The following is a 20,028-nucleotide window of genomic DNA, read 5'->3' as shown; positions in this document are numbered from 1 at the left end:
TCATCACAAGAGAGATTGTGGTAGAATCTGAAGCCCCATCTGCAGGGACAGTAGGCTTTGACTTGATAGGCAGCAATGGTTGGTGCTCATCCTGAGCCTGCTGCACCAACTGCCTCATCTTAGAGCCAAAGCTTAAGCCATAAAAAGGAATTTTGTCTCTGTAACCTATCACCCTTCCATACCCTCAATCTGAAGTGGCATCTGGTGACGACCTCAGAAGGTTTTGGAGAGTGAAAACGTTGATGATTTTGTTGTTGATGTTGCGACAAAGCAAACTAAGGGCAAAGTTGGCAGCTTCTGGCACACCTTTGAAAGTCCCTTCCATGTTCTTAGCCACCTGGCCCACTGCCTTAGTGGAAACTGAGATGTAGCTGGAAAAAGCCAGGAAGGAGTCCACTTTGAGCATATCTGTAAATTCGTCCTTAAGTCTATGAATGGGATAGAGCTTTGCCAACCTTCTGGGAAATGCCTCCTTCTCAGGGTCTTTCCACTCCCTGTTGACTGTATTTCCTATGCTCTGATGGATTGTGGGGCCAATTTTTCGCATCTTATGTTACTTCACTTACTTGTGGAGCAGAAACATCCTTCAGCTTCAGGTTTAAGAGTAGGTAAGCATTTACTTGATCCACAAATATTTTTCTCTAGAAATGTGCCTATGTTGTCCCACTTTGGCTGCTCTGGGGTCCTCCCAAAGGTTACATGTGGTGGCATATATGTTGCTTTAGGGATGGGAGAGAGTAGTGCCAGAAGGGGAATGGGATTGCTGGCAACAAAAGCTGAGTTAACTGTCTCTGTTATCATATCTACTCGGCAGAAATAGTGCAAGTTAGTTGTGGGGAAGGATGAGGTGGCTGATGGAGAGACCCAGTGGGGACTTTGGGGCCCTCTCTGGGAGGTCAGAGTTGAACCGGACCAACTTGAAAGCCTGGGTGTGCAGATACGGGAGACTATAAAACCCAGGCCTGCAGTAATATCAGAAGGTGGTGGTAATACCGAATATCAGGGGCCAATCGGCATCGAACACCTGCCGGTATTGCAACAACAAGAACACGACAGAAACAATCAGACATCGTTTGCTGTCATGCCACCGTACAGCTAATTCAAGAATCATCTACCTGAGCCACCACATACAGGTTACACTTATTTACCAGGAGGAAGTCTGGTGGGCCAGATTGATGAACGGAGATAGAACGTCACGTGTCATCGCCGCAGCTAAGATCTTACAGGGTTTAGGATTGGAGCAGGAAACAGGTCCCAAAACTGGCCTTGGAACAATTTGAGATCGCAGTCTCTTCCTGCGCCGGAGATATATCTGTGATAAGTTCCGCACCCGGATTCCTTTCTCGCCCCCTTCCTTCACACTCTCCTCACCTGAACTGCAGGAATCGTTGTCTGTGTCTTGTAGGTGTCTTCGGGCTAGGTAGTCTCTCTCCTTCTTCCGGTGAGTGTGCTTGTCATGGAGGGAGGCCACAGTGACTGCTGATAGACAGCTGTTACGGGACCTCCCTTCCGGAACCAAGCCAGAATAAGGGAAAACCCCAGTGGGGAAAAACTGGAATGCGAGGTAGCATTCCAGTGGTACACAGACTGGAATGCGAGGTAGCAGGTAAGGCGGAATATGCTTTGCTGAACCGTGGATCCGAGGGAACGGAAAATGAAGAACAGCTGATTTATTCCGGAGGTTGAGAGCTCCGCCGGTTTAGGTGTGGAGAGTCCGTGGGCTGGACGGAACACAGGAGAGCCCAGCCAGCCAAGCCAAAGGAAGGTAAGAGGGACAAGAACTCCGAAGAAGTAAACAGAAAGGGAAATAATGAGAAGCGAGAGAAAGAGGGCGGAGCCACATCCGCGGAACCGCCGAAAGCTAAGGATATAGAACCACCTGTGAGGCAGAAAGAGGGAGAGGAGAGAGAGCTTAGCTAAGAAAGGCGAAGCCAGGAAACACTGCTGACAATCCGAGGAAAAGAGCGACAGCTGAAAGAAGCGAGGGAACCCGGAAGCAGAGAGCATCCGAGAGGGTTGCAACGCGAGGTCCACTGGGACAGGAGGGAATTTATACTCCCAGTGGCACCGCGCTACTTAGGGAGGAATGGTGGCATGAACACAAAGAAGGGACTAAAACATCCTACCTCTGCGCATCCATCCCCAACGCGGAAGAATCCGCCAGTCTGGACCTCTGTGGATGACAGTATGCCCTCTTCCTGTCCGCACCACCCCAGTCTTCCCCGGGTGCAGGCGGTGGAATTTGGCAAGCAACTGAGGGGCATGAACCTGGGAAGCCGGTTCCCAAGAATCCTCTGAATCCGGGTAACCCTTCCAGGACAAGAGGTATTCCAATCGGCCTCGGTAAAACCTAGAGTCCCGAATGGCAGAGACCTCATATTCCTCTTTGTTGGTTGTCTGTGTGGGAGAGTGTCTAGGCACAGGTCTGTGATGTAGGTTTAAGAAGGGAAGAAAGGAACACAGGGTGAATGCGACTAAGAGTGGGAGGGTGCCGAATGTGATAAGCTACAGGATTGATTTTTGAGAGAATGGGAAAAGGTCCCAAAAAGCAAGGAGAGAGCTTAGAGGGCCGTGTCCATCTGGGTAAGAACCTGGTGATCAACCACACCTTATCGCCTGGCTTCCATTCCGGGCAGTCCCTGCGATGTCTGTCTGCTCCAATCTTATTCCGTCTCCTGCTGACCTCCAAGCTTCGTAATGCGGTGACATGTGCTTCCTTAATATTCCCCAAAACCTCCTCTGTGGCCGGGGAGTTGGTGAAACTGGGTACTTCGGGTAGAACAGCCCGTGGGTGGACTCCATAAGTGCAGAAAAATGGTGAGAGACCGGTGGTAGAGTGCCTGGTGTTATTATAGGAGAATTCTGCAGTGGAGAGTAGAGACACCCAATTGTCCTGATGTTGAGTGATGTAACATCTCAAGTATTGTTCCAGAGTGACATTGAGACGTTCTGTCATACCATTGGATTGTGGGTGGAAACCAGTGGAAAGGGCCCTCTCAACCCCCAATCATTTACATAAGGCTGTCCAGAACTTGGAAATGTACTGGCTCCCTCGATCTGAGATTATTTTGTCCGGTAGGCCATGAAGTTTGAAAATGTCCCGTGCAAAGACCTCAGCCATCTTAGTAGCCGTAGGGACTCCCGGAAGAGGAGAAAAATGTGCCATCTTGGAAAAGGCATCAACGGTAACCATGATGCAGGTACATGTTTCGGACACATGAAGTTCCAGGATGAAATCTGTGGAAATAAGTCCCCAGGAGTGAGTTGGTATCTCAACTTGAGTAAGCAATCCTAGGGGTTGTCCTGACGGATATTTGGTCCTGGCACAAATCGGGCAAGTCTTCACGTAATCTAGGGTCTCTCTTCCCACTGTGGGCCAGAGAAAGGACCTTGAAATGAGTTCCAAAGTGTTGTGTCCTCCTCTGTGACCCGCTGAGCGAGAGTTATGGCACCAATCAAGAATCTTCTTACGTAGTGGCCCTTCTGGTATGTACAACCGCTTCTTATAAAAAACCCAGCCGTTCTTGTCCTGATAAGGGGAATTGGAATGCAACGGCAGTTGTGGAAGTTCCTGAACCACTGACATCCTTACCTCTTGAAGGAAGGAGCCTACTAGCGCCAGAATCTGATTGCAATGAAACATGGGTTCGACATTGATTGAGGCCTTTTCTTTGCTGGAGTCCTTGCGAGATAATGCATCAGCCAGGCGATTGAGCGACCCTGGAATGTACGTGATCTGAAGGTCGTATTGTGAAAAAAGGTAGGCCCACCGTGCCTGCCTGGAATTTGAATACTCCGTCTCCTGTAGAACCTTCAGATTTTTATGGTCCGTTCTGAAAAGAAATGGGTGTCGTGCACCCATAAGTAAATGACGCCATTCTTCACAGGCCAATTTCATGGCAGGTAATTCCTTTTCTAGGACAGAATAGTTCAGTTGGCTGGGAGAGAGTGTCTTGGACAGGTAGGCTACCGGATGTTCTACCCTGTTGATTGTTTGGAGTAACACTTCCCCTATGGCAATGGCCGAAGCGTCAGTCTCCAAGATGAAAGGTTGGGACTGATCCGGATGTTGGAGAATCGGAGCCGAGCAGAAAAGGTTTTTGAGATGTCAGAAACTATTTTCGGTCTCGGCCGACCATTTAAACGGGGAAGCATCTTTCTAGAGTAGTCGAATAATTGGAAACATTACTTCTGAGAAATTCAGAATGAACCTCGTATAGTAGTTCGAGAGCCCCAGGAATCTCTGCACCTCCCGGACTGAAGTAGGAGCGGGCCAGTCGAGAATGGCTTGGACCTTCTCCTGGTCCATGTCTATCCCTTCTTCTGATAAGAAGTACCCGAGGTATTGTACGGAAGGGACTGCAAATTTGCACTTTTCGGCTTTGACCAACAATTGATTCTCTTGTAGGCACCCTAAAACTTGAGTAACTTGAATGATGTGTTCCTTCATGTTCGAGGAGAAAATCAAAATATTGTCGAGATAGATGATGACTGATATTGAGAGCATATCGGAAAACATTCTGTCCATGAATCTCTGGAACGCTGCTGGCGCATTAACTAGTCCAAATGGCATCACTTTATACTCAAATAAGCCGAATGGGGTGCGGAAATCGGTCTTCCACTCATCACCCTTGGCTATTCGCAGCAAATGGTATGCGTTCCTGAGGTCGAGTTTGGTAAACAACCTGGCTCCTTGTACCGCTTCTATGAAGTCGGTGATCAAAGGCATGGGGTAACGATCTCGTACAGTCACCTTATTTAGACCCCTGTAGTCTATACAGGGCCTAAAATCAGTGGTGCCCCTCTTCTTGATGAAAAACAGGGGGGCTCCTGCGGGAGAGTTCGAGGGCTGGATAAGGCCTTTCTCCAGGTTGGTGTCCAAATATCTTCGCAGCACTTGCTTCTCTGTTTGTGTGAGAGAGAACATTCGTCCAAATGGAACCAGGGCATTGGGTTCCAAATCTATCGTGCAGTCCTCTGGCCGGTGAGGCAGCAGTTTGGAATGAAGGCACTCCTGAAAAACCTCTGAATACTCCAGACAATAGCTGGGCAGCACGTGAATCCCAATGTGGTTATTAGAGAATGTTTTAACCGGCTGAAGGTCTCCCCGACTCACCATCGAAAGACAGTTGGCGGTACAATACGAGGAACTGAAACTCAGCTGGTTATCAGTCCAGTTAATCCGATGATTGTGTCTGCGAAGCCATGTGATGCCCAGTATAATGGGAAAATGGGCAGCCCGGATGATGTCGAATCTCAGAACCTCAGAATGTTGATTGATAGTCAGCCAGAGGTCTTCAGTCGTATGAGTGATGAGCCCGGAAGATAACGGAGACCCGTCAACACCTTCCACCTTCTGCCCCTCCTTCCGGAGTATCCTGCGTAGACCCACCTTGTTGGCCCACAGTGTATCGACAAAGTTCCCTGCCGCTCCACAATCCAGTAAGGCTAGGGTCTCCACCTGTTTGCCCTCTAAATTGAGGACCGCTGGAATCACCATAAGTCTAGAGTCATCCTTGGAGTCGAGAGAGGATACCCAAAGAGAAACATAGGGACATTTAGAAAAGCCTGGAAACCCCCGGACACTAGTCCCTATTGGTGCCGAGGGTGTTTGTTTCCCGACCTTTTGTTCGGCAGTTCGGTGCAGTCTTTCAGGAGGTGTTGATCAGACCCACAGTATGCGCACAGTCCCTTTTCTCTCTTCGCCGTCTTTCGGATATTGCTTGTGCATAGGTATGAGATAGGCCTTTGCCAGGTACTGCTATTACATGATCAGGTTATCAAACCATTTTCCAGCTGTTGCTATGTTGTGGCAAATTAATAGGGACTTACATTGCCAATTTCTACACAATGCCACTAAGTGCATTAAGTGAAGTGTAATATTTATTTTTAAGTATTAAGAGTATATGCATAAAGTACACTGTGCATTCAAAAAGAAATATACAAAATTGAGGTAATTATGCATGACATTGTTACATTATTATTGTTTATTATATTACATTTTTATAGCACAATCCTAGTTTGTGAGCATTGGAATACTGTGAAGGTCATAAAGCAAAACATTGGTTGCAGGGCTTTAACAATTCATGAAGAAACATTTGTAATAATCAATACAGAACATTATATGGGTTGGTGTGAGCACAAGATAGCCAAAAACTAGTATACACAAATGTATTGTTAGAAAACTCAGGTCTTCAATTATGTATTGTCCTGATGGAGAATTGGAGCAATTCACAAGTTCCAGGGGACCAGAAGGTAGCCTAAGAAGGACTGTTTCCTAGTTTTCTCTTGCGAGACAGTGTAGTTTCCATTCAGGTGATTGTCTTACTGCGAGATGACCATGTGCTGCCCAATGTTTTTAGTGTGCCCATCTGGTAGGCCTATGTACCGGCAGTGGTTGCCATGTAGCTGAGGCATGTGGTTTTGAACCACGACCTAGCTAGGATGGGGAGGCAGTGTAGTTTCTGCAAGGTGGGAGTGATATGGTCAAATCTCCTAGAGTCAGTGATTAGGCGAGCTGTGGCATACTGTGCAGCTCTTAGGTGGCAGCCATGATACCTGCAAGTAGGGTATTTCCTCAGTTGATACCTAAGATCCCTCGGGCCAGCACCAGTATTTGGAAGTCCTGTTGTGGGAGAACAGGCTTGATCTTGTGGACTGGATCTTCTGGAATGGGGAGATCTGATAGTAAGTCGTATGAGCATTGTTTGTGATGTGTTGTTGGAAGGAAAGATTGCTATCCACAATGAAGCCTAGGAATCTTTCTGAGTGGGTGAGGTGAGGGTCGAACCCGTTCAAGCACATTTCGTCCAGCCAACTTTGAGTGTGTTCCTGCTTGGAAGGTTGGCCCAGCCAACTCTGAGTGTGTTCCTGCTTGGAAGGGTGGCCTTCAGAGTACAAATTCAGTCTTGGTGGGTTAAGCTTTAAATATGTACTTGTCATCCATGTTTTTAAAAAAAGGCAATGGATATCGTGTGAGCACTTGCCCTTTGGCTATCACCTGCATACTGGTGTGTTCTGATGTTAGAGTCATCTAGGAGTGAGCCCAGTGGATCTATATAGAGGTTAAAGATGACTGGGGAGAGAATGGAACCATGAGGGACTCCGTAGGAGATGAAGTGGCATTCGGACCTGATGGAGCCCATCTAGATATCAAGAACTCTGCCATATAGGTAGCACATAGCTGCTCTTATAAGTGTACATAAGAGTCTAACAAAAGTCCCCATGAAGCAAGAAATGCAACTGTCCTATGGTAGTTGGTCTTCTTTTGTTGTTTTGCTGTGATGTGTGTAACCATCTTGAGGGGGTCATTTTCAAAGTTATTATGCAAACAAATTGACCATTTGCTAAAAAGTAAATGTTCTAAAATGATAATTTTCAGGGAAGGAACTATTTTAATAATTCACACATCTGGGTTGAATATAGGTGTTACGAATTCCTACAATGGCCATCTGTATTGGGGTGTCTCTTGTGCAGAATGTTGCAGCAGATCCAAGCTGCACAAGTGGTTAATGGTGTTGTCCTCTGCACCGTTATCGTCTGATTCAGTAGAAGCAATATAAACATGCTTAAAGTCTCCCCTTGTCATTTGGAACAGTGTATGTGCAATGTAGGAAATACTGATTATCTTCAGCATGGTTAGGATTTCTGTCTGACAGACTTGCCCTCCTTTCTCTGAAGATCACTCTCACTGCACTGAAACATGTTGACAGTGGAGGCTGGTGGCAGTCTCTAATAGATATTTAATTTACTATCAACTTCGTGTTGGTCACTACATCCTTTTGCTGTGCCAATAAAGCAGAGAATTATCGTCTATATGCAGCTATAGTCAGCTGCACATTATGCATCTACAGTCATCCTTAGTTAGCTGTGCATTGTCGTATTCATCGTATGGACTTTTTTTCTGTTTCCTGTGTTTTAACTCTAAATTTGGCTCAGCCTTTCCACATTTGGTATTGTGCTTTTGACTGAACTTAGGAAGCTCCTGCAGGAAGAACCAGAAGATATTTCTAGAGTCTAGAAATGGCCACTGTTCTGTGAGAGTGGTGGCCGTGGTGTGATTGGAAGTGGTGCCACCTGGTCTTCTCTGTGTAGAGGTGGAGGCATTTCTCCAGTTAGAATGTTACAAGAGAGACCCCCCTCTCAATTCAGTCAGTCGTAGATCCATATCACCATCCAAAACAGACATATAAGCAGCCAAGCAAAATATGCAACATGGTTTTAAAATGGTGGCATAGATGATACCCTCTGAGCCAACCGTGGCTGTATGCATACTGGTGTTTGTTTCTGAACACTGGTGTATGTCTTTGACCAGCACCAAAGCCTCAACATCCCCTTTATCTCTAATGTCCTTCCTCATCATCATGGTCTGGTCTTTCAGCAAGAAGGTTTACATTACTGATGATTGTGTTACCATTGCTGACAGCCGTTGTAGCATATTCACATGGCATTACAAGCTGAATGGGTTATGTCATCAAATCCCATTGCCTAGGAGTCAAAGAATTGCATTGTTAAATTGGCATTGAAGCATATATCATGTCAATTCCATTGGACTGAAACCTCCTGAATGAGGCTGAGCTGGTGAATGCCAGTTCCCAATTGCAATCTTCTCGATGTCTTCTGGACTTTGACAAAAGGAATCAATTGACCGCAATTTCCGAGGCATATTGCCATTACTTTGGCCACCTCTTTTGTATTTTTTCAAGCAATCCTGTACTAAGAGGTAAGGATGGTAGACAAGACATGGTATCCAGTCTTTTCATTGAAAAATGTTTCATCTAAACATTTTCGAACGCTTTACAATGAAAAAATGTTCATCAAATGCATTTTGTTTGCAAAGTGTTTACGGTGGGGTTTTAAGGGTCCTAAAACGATGCAGTGTCTACTTTCTACATGGCAAACAATGAAAGAGTTTATTGCTGGTAATTTTGCAGTATGGCAGTTAAGTTAGCAACCTTTTCCCTATGAATGTGAATTTCCATAAAAATAAGTCCACGGTTCAGTCATGCACATATATGGGCTGATTCATGGAATTATTTGCGCCGAAAAATGGGGATTTGTGTGCCATTCTGCCCGCAAATCTCTGTCTAACAAATGGGGATTTGTGGGCAGAATGGCGCACAAATCCCTGTTTTTCGGTGCAAATAATTCCATGAATCAGCCCCAAAGTGTGTTGTCTTTCCACAGGTTCACCTGCCTTCTGTCTTTAGGGATTTTGGAAAGGTAATGGTTTGCTTTCCTGTGGTAAAAATCCATATTGTATCTCTGCATTTCATTTTTTGGGGGGGAATTTTACAGCCATGTAAAAGGTGGTCTAGCACACTAAGGGCTGGATTCTCGACGATGTGTTAATAACCAAAAATGTTGTTTAAACGATTTCCGACATTTCGGGTAATTAACACCTATTCTGAAGTATGCACATTTTAGAGTGGGTGCACAGAAAGCACCACTTTGGAACCTGTACTCCGGTTGCTAGAATTGGCTGCAAACCAACCCAGCAACTGACATTTTTGGAAAAGTGCCATTTATTTCTATGGCTATTCTGGTGGCACTCTTCCACAATAGCCACAGATTGAAATTGGCTCAGATATACGGTACCTCTTTGGTGCCGGTCTGCAACGCTGTTGTGGGGGAGTGACACCGGAGGATATGGTATACCACGTCCATATACCAGGGAACCATATGTTAAGAGGCACTACTGTCATGGTATTACTGTACCAATCATTTGTGCTGCTGCATTGACTATGGAAGCAGCAGTGTCTCTGCGCTGTCACTTTCACTTGACTGGAATTCAGATGGGCATCAAAAGGCAACTGCTTGGAAGATCTCTTTTGAGCAGGAAATTCAGATTGGGGTTTCCTTGGAGGAGAGGATACATCAGGTGTTCAATCACGCGGACCAATATGTTGACAAGATCTGCAGGTGTGCGGACGTAAGCTTTGGGTGAAAGTGTCTGGAGTGCAGAGAAGGTTTGTGCAGAACTTCAAGCAAGTCCCCAGCTGGGAATGGCAGAAGTTCCAGCAGAATCCGGGAAAGATAGATTGATAAAATGATGTATTTGGCAGAGCTTATTACCAGAACATGCAAGCTATAACACATACATTAATTAGCATATAAAACACAATACTTCATGCTAATCCCTATGGTTATTCCATTTGGCAGCACTTTCGTTAAATTGAAAATACCAGGCAATTTAACGAAAATGCTGCCGAGACTGCAATCCACCCGTTTTCGCAGAAAACAGGCAATTTGCAGCTCAGGATCACTTGAGAATAAGCGTGGTGCCTGAGTGTCAAAAAAGGCGCACTGAAGCATGCTGTTTAGCAGGCTCACTGTGCCTGGTTGAGAATCTTGCCCTTAGATACCTTTTTATTTCACTTCCCAAGGCTTTTACACTTGTATGAATTGGTACTATGTCTGAGTAGGAATATTAACATAATTCCTTAGCTGGGCTTGTACTCATGAAAACATTTCTTAATTACACTAGGGAAAAACACTTCATTAAATGTTCTTCTCATCAATATTAAATATACAGCATCGTAGTTCTAATGTACCAACAGTCACTGAGACATCATATTCACGTTATGCGTAAGTGCATCACATTAGTTTCAATAAATGCCGCCTGCTCCAAAGGCAATATCAGCTCTCTGTCCGCACCAAGAAGCGAGCCCACATCCAAGGCCGCGTCTCTGCGGCATCTAACAATTCAGCCGAACTCTTTAAAATCTGCAAGGAACTGGCCAATCCTGCCGCAGTCTCTACCTCCCCTGTCCTCTCCCAGGCCCTCTGCATGGCACTGGCTTCTCATTTCATCTCTAAAATTCAGGAAATCCTGTCCTCCCTCTCTTCCTCTCACCCTGCCCCCTCTGCTCTCAACTCTTCCTACAGCCCTTCTTCGGCCACCTTTCCTCCCTCCTTTTCTTCCTTTCCCCTGTTCTCCCCAGATGAGGTTTCTAGACAACTCCGATCTATGAAAGCCTCGTTAAAACAGGTCCACCCCTGTTCCTCCAAAACCATCAAGGACAATATTGACACCTGGGCCCCTGCTCTGGCAGACTTCTGCAACCACTCCTTCAACACAGGGGTCTTCCCTTCCACCCTTAAGCACTCACTTGTGCACCCTCTTCTTAAGAAACCCTCTGCTGACCCATCCTGCCCGGCTAACTATCGCCCAATCTCCATCACTCCTTTCAGGGGCAAACTCCGCAAAAAGCTGGCCATCTCCCAGCTCAATCTCCACACTGAATCTGTTGGTTGTCTTCATGATCATCGCGCCTTGAAACACTTGTGTATAGGCGCGTTACAAATGCCATACCATATCATATCATATCATTAGTCTGGCTTCAGAGCTGCCAGAAGCGCGGAAACCGTTCTCCTGAACATCCATGAAGACCTGCTTTCTTGCCTTCATTCCAACACTCCCTGTGTCCTCATCTTGCTTGATCTTTCCTCTACCTTTGACACAGTCAACCATGCCATCCTGCTCAACCATCTCCGTGATAACCTGGGTATCACCGGTCAGGCCCTGGCATGGCTGTCCTCCTTCCTCTCTGATTGACCCTCCGAGGTCCAACTTGGGTCTTTCCTCTCCTCTATCTTTATCTCTACCTGTGGTGTTCCTCAGGGGTCTAGCCTCTCTCCCTGGCTGTTCAACCAATACATGGCACTCCTTGCCCACCGCATTCCCGCTCTCTGCCCAACTTCCAGTCCTATGCGGATGACACTTAGCTCATTTTCAGGCTACCTTCAGCCACCTCTTCTCCTCACTCATCTCTGACTGTCTGTCTGCTATCCAGGAGTGGTGCGCTGCCAATGATCTCTGCCTTAATGCGAATAAGACTAAGATTCTCCTCATCGGCACATCTGCTCCCTCCTTTTCTGCCACTCTCTGGCTGGCCTCTCTTGTCCCTCCTCCTGCCCCCACCTGCAAGGCTCAAAACCTTGAGGTTATCTTCGACTCCACACTCTCCTTCTCTCCACACATCTCTGATGTCTCTAAGAAGTCACACGTCCTCAGAGGTATTTTTCCTTTCGTCTCTTTCACCCAGAAGCTCACTGTCTGTAGAGCTCTGGTTCTCTCTAGGTTGGACTATTGCAACAGCCTCTTTCTAAATCTGCCTGCTTTTACTCTCTGCCCTCTGCAACGCATCGGAACAGGACTGCAAGACTTGTCCTTGGCCTCAAACCCAGGGATCGTACCTCTCCAGGACTGAAACTTCTGCACTGGCTCCCAGTGACTGCAAGGATTAAGTTCAAAACCCTCTGCATTGTCCACAAGGCCGTCTGGGGCCTGGGACCTCAATACCTTCAACTGTCTCTCCCTAAATATCTTCCTCCTCAAGCTCTTCGCTCATCCACCTCCAACTCCCTCAGGGTCAGCCGCTTCTCCAAGCAACGAGTTGGTGGTAGATTTCTCTCTTTGGTGGGGGGCCCCCCTCTGGAACAGCTTCCCTGCCTCCCTGATACTTGAGGAGAACCATCTCTGTTTCCAGAAGCACCTTAAAACCTTCCTCTTTGCTTCTGCTTTCTCTCCCCCTCTCCCCTGCTGAATCCTGGTTCGAACTGAGATTGCACTGGGTGCCTGGCCACCCTTCTGATTTCGGGCCCTGGCCCCGCCAGTTGCACACCTGCACTGCCTCCCTGGCAACCACTGCTCTTGGTGACTGTGTCTGTATCCCTACAGACCCCCTACCAGCATTTATGTCTGCACTTACCTTGCACTTGCCCCTGTTGGCCGTATGTGTATTCTCTATTTATTCTTTTATCCCATGTACTGCACTGTCCCCTCCCCCTTCCCCCTTCCCCCTTCCCCCTTCCCATGCACTTGCGCGATCTGAATGACACTGGGCCTAGCAAGATCATTGTCTGTCTTCCATCTGTTCCCCCTCCCTTGCCCCGTGGAGCCTTGAAACACTTGTGTATAGGCGCGTTATAAATGCCATATCATATCATATCATGTCGAGCATGCATATAACACTCAGAGAGAAAAAACTCAAACATCATTTATCTAATTTCTCCAAGACAATTGTCAGAAAGGGTGAAGTTAAACTGCAATATGGTGAGTAGAGCCAGTGTGCCGATACACAACCTTGTCTCTTGAAATACTTACAGTGTACAATAATAATCACCTGTCTCCAATGCACTGAATTATACACTTACATAAAGTGTTGGTCTGATTTTGTTTCGCCTGTCCAAGGCTCCCCCGACAAATCGATATATGCGAGGTCTGTCTGTCCTGAGATGATTACAGATGCAGTATTTATATTGTAATATCTTCAGAGGCAAAAATCACCTTCCATCCTCTGATTGCCAGTTCACAGGCCTCACATCCCACGCTATGGATCAAATTGCAAAAAAATAACAAATTAGTCCAAACAGAATGAAACAGCAAAACACCTTCTCTACCCTTTTAGACACATGTTGCCATTTTGTATAGTCCTCTTCTCTTCTCTATATACTTTTCAGAATGATCTATACGTTCTTCCAATGAGAATTTCTTTGTTTACCAATTCCAAAACGTCACAGACACGTAATGTTGTGTGATGGCTGCTTCATTATAAACACAATTGCCCTTCGTAAAAACTAAACACATTTCCATCTAAATGTTTTTCTAATTTCTGTGAATATCTGTTCCTTCCTCTGCAAAACATGCTGTAACACCTTCTGCTCTTGACCTGTTTACTATTCTCATTTAGCAGCACAATACTCTTGTTTAACCCCTCACGGGTTGGGATAACCTTTAATCACGCCTCATCTTTCCTCAACATCTCTGGCCCCTGATCCTCTAGTGCCCGTCTCACTTCTATTCCATTTTCTTGTTTCCCTCTCTACTAAAATGCACTCCCTACAGTCATCAAAGTCACCCCTTCAATCAAACGGTTCAAAACCAGAATCAAACTCCACCCTCTGGCCAGGGTGGGGGCCAGCCATCCCCTTCCAACAGCATTCCCCGTCCCATCCTCTCTTAAACCTCATTCCGAAGTGTCTGGCATAAATAAATGAATACATAATTACCAGTTAGCACAACTCTCGGCTTGCTGTGCATGAGATTGGGCATAAATGGACTCTACTCGATGTCCCAATGGTATGTTCCACTACCCCAGACACTCACCAGGATTTTAAATGAAACCATTGAGAAAACATTTCAAGAAAGGAAAAGAGAAGGAGAAAGTAAGGAGCAGAAGGCAAGTTTTGTCGGGTCTCTGGGGTGCCATGACCGTGAACATCTCACCACCCCCCCTCCCCAGGGCCTAATAACATTTGAAAACTATGCCATATGTGGGCAGTGGAACGCCATCATCCATGGGCCGCGGCTGCATGCGCAGAGAAACCTGGGAACATACTGGGCCATGAATGAAGTCAACCCACCCGGGGACCAGACTGGATGGGCCCATTGCTAAAGGCCTCAGAAGGCATATGCATGGTGAAGAATGAAGAGCCTCCCAACACAGGACACGTGGGTCCAGTACAGACATCCTCCCAGGCTGCATTTATCAGGTGCGGCCCAGATGGTGATGAGGCGGAAGAGCCCGTTTACGAAGACCGCCCCGCAGCATATGGCAGGGTGATGATGAAAAATCCCGGTTCATCACGTTGGCAAGCCCGGGTGAAAAGAGGAGCAGGAGGTGAAGTCTGCTGCATCCTGCTGGGCAGGGCGGTGAAGCCCAGTCCTGTGCAGCTATGTCCAGCATGCTGGCCAGAGCTCAGGAAGTGTGCAGCCAGCCCCGTGCACCACTTTTGTGCAATGAAGAAAGGGAGCAAGACGATGTGAGTTTGGTGGTGAATGACTCCAGCATCCCCATAAGAACAGGGAGGCTGCCTGGAGATATTTAGCATGGTGGGACATGGCGATGATAGCCGGTGGTCCCAAGACACAGAGCCTCCCCAGAGGATATGAAATGGCTGCAGGTCGTGAAGGTGACAGCAGGCATCCTACCAGGCCATAGGGCCTCCCAAGAAGACTAAGAAGCACAGCCGTGGTGGCAGTGATGGGCAGCCCCCCAGGGTATGACAGCCACCTAAGAGCATCAAGTGTTGTGCCTGATGGCAGAGGAAATATAGGCAGCCCTACATGGCTGACAAGGCCACCTAATTACAGTTTTTTTATGTGCGGGTGTGCAGTGAGATTGGGTGGCCACAGATGGTGTGAAGGGCCACCCAGAAGACCCACCAAGTTTGGGACTGTGGCGATAAGGAATGAAGAGACTGACCAAGTGGTGCCATAGTGGTTTCTATAGACTTTTGTTAAATGATAAACCAAATCTATCTATCTCTAACACTAAGGGGATTTCCCTACCTAAATTAAAGATACTCAGGTGCTCGTTGGGAAGTCTGTATGAGTCAAAACAAAAAGGCACCATCCCGATCACAAAGGCTCCTACTCTGCCCCGGTCACTACAACAAAACACCACAAAGTCCAGCTAGTGTTCATAATCCAGGGGAATTACTCCCTTCACCTGGATGTAAAGCACCCGACCGCCTCTCAGGTTGTTCAAAGCAAAAAGTTCTGGGTTCTCCATAACCAAAAAGATAATAAAAAGTCACATAACGTTCTTGTGGGGCTAGAATGATGACTCTCTTCTCCTATCTGGATCCCCAATGTCTTTCACAGTTCTTAATAAGGTTTGTGGTTCACTTAGGGAGGTTTTCACAACCTCTAAGTTGTGTACAATTCTTAATCTGCCCCCACTGGGACAATGAAGCTGTTCTTGGAGTCCCTCTGGAATCTCCAGCACCACACTCTTGTGGAAATGGCACTGGGAACTGTATCACAAAATGGTTTATGGTTTTCTCTATTTCTTTTTGGCTTACATTCCTGTAATTTCCCGGCCCCATCCCAGACTTGTGTGTTTTCCTGTTACCTTCTACCAGGAAACTTTTCACTGGCTTTGCCAGGGTTCGTGGGTTTACAGTTCTTAGTTCAACTTCTTCCTTTAGTAGTCCTCCGCATTTCTTGCCTCTCTACACCTTAAGTTATTGTGGAACACCTAGGTGTAGCTGTCAGACCATTCAGACTTTCTGTGACAGGTTACGCCTCCTCCACGGTCTCTCTCTCTTGCCTGTTAGTCACCTATACAGCTCTGCTGTAGGTTACGTTAGGTGGTCTCGTCACCGTTGTCAGACCGAACGGTCCACCCACTACAGGTCTTGCCACCAACTCTTAGTTGCTGCATGTTTATTACGCCGGTTTCCAATCGACTCGCAAGACTCTTTTCAGGCATCCAGCTATTCCTCTTCTCAGCCTTGGAGATGACCCTTGCTACACTCCCCCGAAACCCTGCACCAGCTCTCCAGGCTTCAATGCAGCCTCCTCGGTTGCCTGGTGCTCCCTCTGGTCATAATCACAGTTTCAAGCTTGTCAGAACCACACTGGGCCTTGCTGGACGGGTCAGAGGATAACGAAGAGCACAGTCCTACTCTGCTGTTTAGTTTAAATAATGGAGACAGTCCCAGCAAAACATCTTTCCAATTGGCAGCAGCCATTCTTGCTTTCATCCCACTCAAATTTAGCATGTTTGCACTTTTTCATCTCAGTACGTTTGTCAGGATATGGATTTGATATTTCACAATAACACATAGTTTCGGAGATGATCTTATGTTGATAAGATTTGGGCATTATCGTCAGCAAACATGGTGGGATTTCAAAGGGTTGTTACTCCCAATTGCGTCCTTATCCTCTGGAGATGAGTCCCTCTCCATGAGATCCTCCTGTATATTAGCACCCCTAGAGGGATTATTGGTTAGTGGCCTCACCTTCCTAGCCTCATGGGAAGGGATTCTCTCCTGGGGAGAAGTGACACCATCTGAAGGATCATCACAGGACCCACAGGCTGGGCGGAAACACCCTCACAGTCCATCTGGGGGCACAACCCCAACCACCAAGGACTGCACCTAACACAAAAGGTACTGAGAATGGGTGGTTGACTACAGCAGTCACCTCTATGTATTATAATATTACTTATTTTTGTATGTTTAAATTCATATTTGTCGGTGTGTGCAGGTTATAGGTATAGTTATTCATATGTAATGCATGACAGTAGTAAAGTGGGGAGATTAGACTTGAGTAGCAGGTTAAGCAGAGGAATGTATATAGTGTGGGGTGGTTGTTAAGATAAAGGAGGAAGGGTGACCATGGAAGTGCTTCCCTGACATGAGGCAGGTAAGAGAGGTGGGGCCCGTTAGAGGTCACCTCTGGGTGGGTACACCCATTGGGCCCTCTACTCGCCCTCTATGCAGTGGGTGGTGTCGGGTAGAGGCTAGGAGTTTGTTCTATCAGGTCCACCCATTTCTAAGAGAAGGGAGTTAGTTGTCGGAAGGAATGTATATTGAGTAATGTTGCTTCATGTGTTTCTATAAATAAAGAGGGATTCCTGTTCATCCATCTTTATGCATGCATCCCATTAAAAGGTAGAAGGTGAGAATTCAGGGCATAGCCTATCTCCTGTTAACATCAACTTTATTTACAGGTTGCGTTGTACCCCTTACTTTCCAGCCGGTCTGGAGGTGAGGGAGGTGTATACACCAGCACCTGACCAGGGCCAGAAATCAGGGGCTACAGCCTTCTATGGCCCTTTCATCACTTTCACCGCTATTCCTATCTTCATCAAAAGAGATTGCCTTTTCTTCCACCAGAGCAGGACCGTTTTGCTTTATTTACAGTTCCTGCCCCTACTCCTGTAACTGAACCTCACCTCCTAAAAATCTCTAAAGTACTAAAGCACAAGTAAGAAAACACACTCTTTTCGCCCCAACTTCTTTGCCCAATGCTTCGAAGTGGAAGGCGTATTGGGCTCAGCAGTACTTTCACGTTGTTCACTTCTGGGTCAGATACTAGAACTTGCACTAGTTACACTTCTGAAGAATTAGGATGCTTTGATCCCAGACTGAGACACAGGGCCTCATTACACGGTAGGCGCTAAAAAATGTGATTTACCGTCATGGCGCTATTAGCGGGTCCGCCATCGCAGGAGACCGCTAATAGCGTTCCATTACGAGTTAGCGGACACGCGCATAGGGCCATGCCGGTAAATGACCCTACCGCCATGGCGGAAAAGCACCTTACCGGCTCCGACCAAAGTGCTGATAGCACCTCCGCCCTCATGCTGCACGCTATTAGCGGTCACCGCTGTTAGCGGTCACTGCTATTAGCGGTCACCGTAAAACACCGGAACCGGAAATAGCGTCATCGCACCGGAACGGGAAAGAGCCCGGCGGCCATCTTTAAAAACACAATCCATTGCCATCCCCTGCACTCAGGACCTGCAGCAACACCACGACTGGCAAAACCACATCCCAGAAGAACAAACAATGCCCAAGGCCCTAAAGAAAGCCGATGCGCGCCAGCGCAAAGAACGCTTCTCAAACGAGGAATTGAAAATGCTGGCAGACACCCTGGCTGCAAATGCAGACGTAGTGTTCGCTAGCGACATGCGGCGCCCGGCACTCCTGAGAAAAAAGGAAATCTGGGCTGAGGTGGCGCAGAAAGTCAGTGCGGTGGGCTCCACCCCCCGCACCGTAAAGGACGTGCGCAAGCGGTGGGATGATCTGCGCCTCCGTGTACGCAGCATTTTATCGGCCAACAGGAATCTGGCCATGGGCACAGGAGGCGGAGGTGGATCCCCGATGAAGATGCAGGAGTGGGAGGAGACATGTGCCAGCACCATTGGCATAGAATCCATCGAGGGAGTGGGCCGAATGGAGTGTGGTGTGGCAACAACGTCAGACGGAGGTGAGTGACCACGCAAGACACAGCAATGCCAAGCATGAGTCCCTCCCCCAAATGTGAATTGGGAATCAGCTAATGGATGGGGTCATCACACACACATGTACACAACCCTGCATATATGCCCTGCACATCCCCACACAACCACATGCATGCAGCACCTCACACACGTGTCACCCTGACACATGTCCGGATGACCCACCCATCTGGCCAACAACCTGCAGGCCCAAAGTAGATGTCCAAATCCAAAGAACTGCAGCAACAACAACATATGCATGATGCACGTTGACCCATCACTGATGTTATCCCTGTCTTGCTCCCCCACAGGGTCACAATCTGACAGTGAGGAGCTGGACTCTGCAACGCAGGCCCCACCACCCAAAAAGCAGGCCAAGGGAAAGGATGCAGGCACCAGGCCCAGTACATCGAGGGGCACTGGGATATCTGGAGTGGGCCAGCGTTCAAAAGCCACCCACGCAACGACCACACCAAGGGTCGAAATGCCATCCGACACTGTGGCAGCACCCCCACCACCCACCCCCACCACTCAGGAGCCAGTGCCAGAAGGCACGCCGTCCGCAGCCAATAGCTCCGTTGGGGAAGCAGCAGCCACGGCACCTATGAGTGATGTGGACGACCCATGTCCGACACCGGAAGGGCAGCGTACACCCAGCCCCCAGCTGTCCCCACTCCACAGCCCATGCAACACATCCAATGGCAGCATCCATGAGGTGCATGCCGGAGATGCAATGGATGGGTCATTCAGTCCCGTGGCGAGCTCACCTGATGTCGGCCACATGCAGCAAGCTGCGCCGAGGAGTAACAGGGGCAGGGCCGCAGACGACACCATGAGCCTGATACGCCAGTGCCAGGAGGAGCTCAATGCCCTGGTTGCCCGGCAAGTGAGCGAGGCTGCCTCGACCAGGGAGGAGATCCGGGTGTTGTCAAGGGACATGAAAGCTGCCATGGACAGCAACACAACGCGCCTATGTGACGAGATGGCCGCTGTGAGGCAGGTCCTAACGCGCATTGCTGAGGCGATGGAGAGCATGCGTCACTCACAGGGAGCAGATCAACCAGCCACGCCCTCGTCTACTAGCTCCGACCAGACAACCATCCTGCGCAGGTCCAGCCAGTACTGGCGGCGGTCAGACTCACAACCCCCCAATGGTGGTAGTGGAGGAGGGAAGTAGGGCCAGCCTGTCCCTGTTGACACTTGGGAACTAATGCAGCACTGATGTGCACACCATGTTCGGTGGAGTTGGGGGGGGAGGGGGGTGAGGGTGTTCGGTGGAGTTGTGGGGGGA

The sequence above is a fragment of the Ambystoma mexicanum genome, chromosome 4q, assembly GCF_040938575.1.
Source record: "Ambystoma mexicanum isolate Mex_15411 chromosome 4q, UKY_AmexF1_1, whole genome shotgun sequence".
In the NCBI taxonomy this organism is placed as follows: domain Eukaryota; kingdom Metazoa; phylum Chordata; class Amphibia; order Caudata; family Ambystomatidae; genus Ambystoma; species Ambystoma mexicanum.
The sequence above is the reverse complement of the archived record's forward strand: the minus strand, read 5'-3'. Positions refer to the sequence as shown.